The sequence below is a fragment of the Vitis riparia genome, chromosome 19 (genome assembly GCF_004353265.1).
Source record: "Vitis riparia cultivar Riparia Gloire de Montpellier isolate 1030 chromosome 19, EGFV_Vit.rip_1.0, whole genome shotgun sequence".
Lineage (NCBI taxonomy): Eukaryota > Viridiplantae > Streptophyta > Magnoliopsida > Vitales > Vitaceae > Vitis > Vitis riparia.
Window position 1 is genome coordinate 16612260 of NC_048449.1, and position 8489 is coordinate 16620748.

The following is an 8489-nucleotide window of genomic DNA, read 5'->3' on the forward strand; positions in this document are numbered from 1 at the left end:
GGTACTCACCCGGAGCTTTTTCAGTACTTGCCTGAACCCTTCTCTGGTACTCGCCCGGAGCTTTTTCAATACTTGCCCGAACCCTTCTCCGGTACTCGCTCGGTACTCGCCCGAACCCTTCTTCGGTACTTGCCCGAATTCCACCATTTTTCGGTACTTGCCCGAACCCTTCTCCGGTACTCGCCCAGACCCTTATCCGGTGCTCTCCTGGAGTTTTTTCGGTACTTGCCCGAACCTTTCTCCGGTACTCGCCTGAATTCTACCATTTTCCGGTACTCGCCCGGAGCTTTTTCAATACTTGCCCGAACCCTTCTCCGGTACTCGCTCGGTACTCGCCCGGACCCTTCTTCGGTACTTGCCCGAATTCCACCATTTTTCGGTACTTGCCCAAACCCTTCTCCGGTACTCGCCCAGACCCTTATCCGGTGCTCTCTCGGAGTTTTTTCGGTACTTGCCCGAACCTTTCTCCGGTACTCGCCTGAATTCTACCATTTTCCTGTACTCGCCTGGAGCTTTTTCAATACTTGCCCGAACCTTTCTCCGGTACTCGCTCGGTACTCGCCCGGACCCTTCTTCGGTACTTGCCTGAATTCCACCATTTTTCGGTACTTGCCCGAACCCTTCTCCGGTACTCGCCTGAATTCTACCATTTTCCGGTACTCGCCCGGACCTTTCTTCGGTACTTGCCCGAATTCCACCATTTTTCAGTACTTGCCCGGAACCTTCTCCGGTACTCGCCTGGACCCTTCTCCGGTACTCGCCCGGACCCTTCTCTGGTACTCGCCCGGAGCTTTTTCGGTACTTGCCCGAACCCTTCTCCGGTACTCGCCCGAATTCTACCATTCTCCGGTACTTGCCTGAATCGGAACCCTAATCTTTCTTGACATTGTGATCGGGTCTCCTTGTATCTTTCTCCGGCATCGTGCCTATATCCCATAGTCCATTCGGTCAACATGACTTATTTCCCTTAGCCTCCTTTATTATTGGGTGGGGACAAAATTGTTGGTCATTTGGGTTCTTCACTAGAGTTCATTTCACTCTTGCAGTGCTTGCACATCGCACTCACAATTCACTCGTTCATTCACTCTACTGAAGAGGGGCATATTTGTAGACCCTCAATTTTGTCCCTCGACACTGGCATTTATCCTTTGGGCGTCACTTGCACCCATCGTTCTCATATGGCACCACTAGGGCCCCTTTTGGGCTTAGTCGGTGTCCGAGCCTCGTGTGGGCTTGTCTGTGGTCCATTGTGGTGCATATGTGGTTCATTTTGGGGGGTCATCGTGGCCATTTTCCTAGTCGTTCACATCACCCTATAGGAAGGAAGTGGGGTCATCTCGATGTTTTAGCTTAGTTGGAGTTTATAGGGGCATGTTGAGGTTCGGAGCACTCGGGCTTGTTTTGATCATATCGCCCTTTTCCGAACTCGGAATTTCGTACCGCTTTTTTTCATGGATCCCTCACTCTTCCAGGAACATTCTATCAAATTTTCAAGATTTTTTGCAACCGGTTCAACCAGTTGGCATCCGGTTCAGCTGGTTCAGCCGGTTCATCGAGTCAGCCGGTGTAGAACACTGATTTTAGGTAATTATTTTGATCATATCTCCCTTTTCCGAACTCGGAATTGTGTACCGCTTTCTTTCATGGATTCCTCACTCTTCCAGAAACATTCTATCAAATTTTCAAGATTTTTTGCAACTAGTTCGACTGGTTGACATCTGGTTCAGCCGGTTCAACTGGTTCATCGAGTCAGCTGGTGTAAAACACTGATTTTGGTAATTTTGGGACCCAAATCCTACATGGCTCAGGCCCATAAGCTCTAGATCGGTTTTGGGCAATGTTGTGGGCCCATTTTGGGCCTTGGTTTGGGTTCCTTGCAGCCCACCACGGATCCATATGGATTCTTGGTGGTGAAGCAAGCTGAAAACTGAAGGGAGTGAGCTGGCCTCGTAAGTGCAAGAGAAATAATGGGGGGTGTGGTTCCCATGCTAATGGAGGGGATTTCGGTGCTGAAGGGAAAGGAACCCAGGAGGCTCAAATGAGAGAGGGGTATGAGTATAAAAGGTGAAAGGATAGGAGAAAAAAAAGACCTTTTGGCATTTTTGAGAGATGAGATATTTTGTTGGTGAGAAAAACAGAGGGTGAGGAGCATCTTCTGAGTTGAGAGTGTGGAGGAAAGCTACAGCATCTCGGTTTCTGGAAGTCATCATCAGTGTACATGGATCATATTTGGCGGAGATTCTGAGGTAAGTATGCTGAACTTTTTTTTTACCTACAGGTCATCTTCATCGTCTTCGTATGCTTTTTCTTCTTTCTCATCCTCTTTTATTTCCTTTGATGTGAAGATTGTATTGCTTGGGTGTGGATAATAAAGGCCACACATGTTTGTTGTTGATTGGTTATGAATGGTTGAGGATTACAGTTGAGGATGATTGTTTTCTTGATGTGTTAGAATCACGTTTAGGCTCAAGTTTAATTCATTCATCATTTTCAATTCAGCACCATAGTTGGCTGACTCTGTTAGTCATGAGAAACACCTTACCTTGCTTTGTTTGGTTCTCACTCATCCGGGCTCGGAATTGAGAACCGTTTCTTTTGTTTGATTCCTTATTCATTTAGGAACTTTCTGACCAAATTTGGGATTTTTTATCAACCGTATGGACCATTTTGAAACTGGTTCAACTGGTTCAGCACCATAGTTGGCTGACTCTGTCAGTCATGAGAAACACCTGACCTTGCTTTGTTTGGTTCTCACCCATCCGGGCTCGGAATTGAGAACCGTTTCTTTTGTTTGCTTCCTTATTCATTTAGGAACGTTTTGACCAAATTTGGGATTTTTTTATCAACTGGATGGACCAGTTGGAAACCGGTTCAACCGGTTCAGCACCATAGTTGGCTGACTTTATCAGTCATGAGGAATACCTGACCTTGCTTTGTTTGGTTCTCACTCATCCGGGCTCAGAATTGAGAACCGTTTCTTTTTTTTTTTATTCCTTATTCATTTAGGAACTTTCTGACCAAATTTGGGATTTTTTATCAACCGGATGGACCATTTGGAAACTGGTTCAACCGGTTCAGCACCATAGTTGGCTGACTCTGTCAGTCACGAGGAACACTTGACCTTGCTTTGTTTGGTTCTCACTCATCCGGGCTCGGAATTGAGAACCGTTGCTTTTGTTTGATTCCTTATTTATTTAGGAGTCTTCTAAACAATTTGGGAACTTTTTCTCAATAGGTTGTACCAGTTGAGAACTGGTTCAACCTATTCTGCAAGAGGACTTTGGGCAGCCCTCAATTTTGGAATTTTTCAAGCCCGTATCCATTGGGGCTCAAACCCATTTGCTATGGGGCACTTGTGAGCCATCTTGAAGGTTTAAGGCAGTGTTTGATTTCAATTAGTATGGGCAATTTTGAAGTTATGGGTGGTGTGGTCTAGATGAGTCTAGTTCGATTTGTATGACATTTGGGGAGTCCCTTACCTCATTTCAACCAACTATCTTCCTTTTTGGCACAAGCTTTGATGCTTGATTTTGAATACATGTTGTGTGAATGACTCACCCTCTGCTGTAGCACATGGCTAGGGACCACAGGTATGCATCATTGGTTTTGATTGTTGAATCATATGCATTCATGGTGCTTAATCCTGAATATTTGTTATGTGTTTGTCTGTGTTTGGTTGACCTTTTATGCAGCGCATGGCTGGGGACCATAGGTACGCACCCATTGTTTTGGTTGGTTGAATTCATATGCATGCCAAATACCAATTAGGATTGTGTGATTCATGACATCTATTTAGGTTGGGGTTTCATCTTTGACCCATATGCTCCCACATACCCAATTCATTAGTAGAGACCGAGTTCCGGGCCTAGAGGGGTGCTACCTCGCATGAGGTACCTTCCCAATGGGTAACCTGATCCCTGGACCCAGAATTTAGTTTTCGCAGATCGCTTTTTCCATACTAGGGTCATTAGGGGTTTTTGTTCTTACTTAATTTTCCTCATTTTAAAAATAAAAATAAAAAGTAAGTGGCGACTCCATACAACATCGTTCCTCACCAAGGGCAGGTTTTTCGAAACTAGAAAACACAAAATTTTTTATTTCTTTCTTTTCTTTTAAAAGCGAGTCGCGCCGGTCCGGTGGATCGGGTGAGGGTCCACAGTACCATATGAGGACATAAGGCAGAGGGTATCTAACAATACAATTAAGACACATGCTACATGCTCAAATAGCTATATCACACACAATAGAGGAGGACAAATCTTGGAAAATCATGACTCCAAACACTTGAAATGTGGCTCTGAGCACCAAGATTGAGACGAACGATTTTGAACACCTAAACTATAGATCTGAATGCCTGTGGGAGGAATGGATCTAAAGGCTTAAGTGAGGAAGGTAGCTCTGAATGCCTAATCCAAGGTAAGGTGGATTTGAATGTTTAAAGGGTGAAAATGGCTTTAGATGCCTATAAAAGAAAGTGGTGGCTCTGAACGCCTATGGGGGAATGGCTCTAAAGGCCTAAACTAAAGGTGGGTGGCTCTGAATGCCTATGGGGAGAATGACTCTAAAGGCCTATGAAAATGGTGATTTTGAATGCCAATGTGTTAAAGTGGTGGCTTTGAACGCATATGAAGGAAAATTGTGGCTCTGAACGCTTAAACGGGAGAAGTGGCTCTAAATGCCTAAGCTGGAAAAGTGGCTCTGAACGCCTATGTTGAAGAGCGGCTCTAAATGCCTAAGTGAGAGAAAATGGCTCTGAATGCCTAAGCTGATGAAATGACTTAAACACCTAAAATTAGAAGAGAAATGGCTCTAAACACCTAAAACTGGAAGAGATGGCTCTGAACGCCTAAAACTAGAAAATATGGTGGCTCTAAATGTCGAACTGAAGAAATATGGCAATTCTGAATGCCAAGACTGAGACTCTGAATGTCAAACTAAAGAAATATGGTGGCTTTGAATGCCAAATTGAAGAAATATGGCAGCTTTGAATGCCAAGATTGCGGCTTTGAATGCCAAACTAAAGAAATATGGTGGCTTTGAATGCTAAACTATGAACGATGGTTGTGAACGCCAAACTATGAAAAATGAATCTGAACGCCAAACTGTGAATGATGACTCTGAAAGCCAAACTGAAGAAATATGGTGGCTTTGAATGCCAAACTGTGGAGATATGGTGGCTCTGAACACCTAAAATGTGGAAAAAGAGTGGCTTTGAACACCATAGTTATGAAGAGATGGTGGCTTTAGAAGCTTGAAATGTGGAGAGAGAGTGGATTTGAACACCTAAACTGCAAGAAAATGATGATGGGAAATATGCCCCGGTGTGGCGTGTCACCACAACTCTCGATCCACTGAAAAGGTCTAAAAGAGACTCCATGAATCTCAAAAGATGCTCTATTGATGAGTCGGAATGGTCAAATCAACTATAAAATAAAGTCTCACAACCCATCTGACTAAATCATGAGGCTTGACGAAGCGTCATGATAATCTGGATGCCTTTAACTCGAGATACCCTATTGGAGGAATCCATTGTCATCTCAAAGGAACGATCCACTGAGAAGTCTCAAGAAAAATAGTCCACTAAGGAAGCTATAACTACATCAACATAACAATCTACTGAGGAGTCATAGGTATTGGAATAGTTAAAACTTGAATGTCATGCTCTCATGAAGCCTCGTCTTCACAAAATCATTGAAACCATGACCAACAAAGAAGGCCATAAAAGCTAAGTGAGAAATCAATCATCTCGACAATAGAAAAATGAGGAATATGCCTTAGTATAGCAACTGATGCATCCTAGCATGTAGGTAACCAAATGGTTCAATCCAATCACCTCTGTATCAAAGAGTCAAACTATCCACAACTTAGAAAGTATAAGCATGTTGATCGGCCTTAGTGTCAACTATGATCCACTAAGGTAACCAAACGAGATAAAGTCTGTCATCGACCCAAATGCTCCACTAGGGATGACGCATGTAAGCGAGTCTGCCAATGGCTTGAAAATGATTAACTATGGAATGAATGAGGAGTCTGCCATTGACTCAAGGATACTCCAATAGGGATGTCTTGGAAGTATGACATGTGTTTTATTGAAATGATGACACGAGAGACTATGTGCCTGAAATAACTCCATCAGAGAATCACAAAAATATCAGAAAGTATGAGCTTGACTGAATGACTCAAAAAGGCTCCACTGGGAAATCATGATAAAACAAAGACAGATCAATGACTCAACATGTATCTCATAAACAGGAATGATCATATGAACCCATGAAGATCTATAAATCTCAATCGAAAAGGAAATATGTCCCAGTATAACATCAGATGTATAGTGGATAAGAAAAATTAGATAACATTGAATCATCTATCATCAAATGCGTAATCTTAGTCATCCATATCCATAGATGAATCAGATCCAAACACCAAAAGGTGTTTCCTAGAAGAAAAAGCATGATGAATTCTAAATATAAAAAATGTGAGCTTGACTGAATGGCCCAAGAGAGACTCTATTGGGGGATTATGATAAGATAACAATAGACCATCAACTCAACATGCATCTCGTAAGTGATGAGGATCATGTGACTCCATGAAGGTCTATAAATCTCAACTGAAAAGGAAATATAACCCAATATGGCATCAGATGTGCGATAGATTGGAAAATCAAACAACATCAAATAATCCAAAATCAAATGTGTAATCCCAATCATCTATATCCGCAACAGAATCGGATCCAAAAATCAAAGAGGCGTCTCCCAGAAAAAGAAGCATGATGATAAATATCAACCAAATCCTAAATACTTGTCCAAGTAGGGTTGTTGAAGACGAGATCTGATCCCATGCCCTTAGGGTGGTCTTAAGACATAGGACGTATCGTAGGCTAAGGTGATAGGGTAATAGAAATGAATGGAAACTAGGCCCAAATACACAATGATCAAAACCCATGCCCTCATGTATAAAATGCAACATGTACGAAAAACTTGTGAGCCATGGGTGATTACTACTCAAAAAGTGCTATTTTATAGCTTGTAATTAACTCTTTTAAACACTTTTGAGTAGTAGTTATTACCTTTTGACTCAATTGGCATGTTAAGGACCCTTGCAATCAATTCTAATCAAATTGTGTTAAGTTTTGGTGTTTTTGATAGCTTTTTGATCACCAAAGCAATCTAAGATGAGGGAGAGCTTTATATAACCCATGGCAAAGCAAATGGAAGCTCATTTACATGAAGAATTCAAGCTTTGGAGCTTTGTAGTCCTTTTCCAAAAGCACATCAAGAATGCAAGGAGGAGAAGCAAAGAGAGAAATCTAACATGAAGAATTCAAGAGAACGGAAACTATTGGACACATTTTGAGTACTTTCTGAAGTCCATTTCATGCATACCATATGTCGTTTCGAAGCTTAGGAAGTTAGGAGTCCAATTCTTCAAACGGTGTGTGAATTAGAGTTGAAACGAAAAAGTTATGGCCGTTTGAAGACATGATGTGACTCATGGTAGCTTAGCTTTTAAAGGCGTATCAACAAAATTTATACCTTAGATACTATTACTAAAGTAGCCAAGCTACTATAGCATAGTGGTTCTAGGATCGTTCACTGGGAAGGGTTTTCGCAAACACAAGTGATATTCGAATTAGGAAAATAGGTGATTTTCTTATGGATGTTAGCTTTAAAAGAAGATGTAAATGTTTTAGAAAGATTTAAACTAATTTAAGCTAACATTAAAGACTAAAATGAAAGGGTGTAAAAACAAGTTTCTCAAAGATAGGATAGCTATGCTCTGGCTCTTATGCAAATTGGAAATCTCAGGATAGGCTCCTCGCATTGGGGTTGCAACTATGGTGATGCTTGCTTCCCGAACCGGTATGGATTTAGCAAATCAAGTTTTAATCCTTTAAAATGGCAAAACAGATGGTAGTGAATTTCATCAATGGTTATTCACCTTAGACTTCCTTTGAATGGCTCGTAAGAGATAACTAATGGTCTAAAGCTAAAAGCTTACCAAATATTGGCAACTCAAAGTCATTCCAAGTGATAAACTCACCTTTCAATGGCCATTGAAATTGGTTCTAATGGATTAATGCAAAACTTGGAATTGAAAACCTCACCTTCCAATAGCTCGTAGGAGATAACTAATGGATAGAAATCCAAAAGCTTATCAAGTATTGGCCGTTGGAAGTTGTCCAATGGAAATAAAAATCAAACTTTGCATTAATGAACTATTAATGAAAAACGATTACCTTACCTTCCGGGTGCGAGAAATTTCCATGGGAATGCATCCAAGCCATCACATAACATCCATACTTTGAGAAACTTAAAAGGTTTTAGCTTCTCATCCTTGGGGATTTCATCCACCAAGGATGTTTGGCTACTAAGAAAATAGAAATGGGGAAGAACCGGAGAAGAGAGAAAAACCAAGCTTTATATATTTCTATATATATCTTACATATCTTCCATAAATTCCATCATATATGTTTCAACGGATGCAAAGGA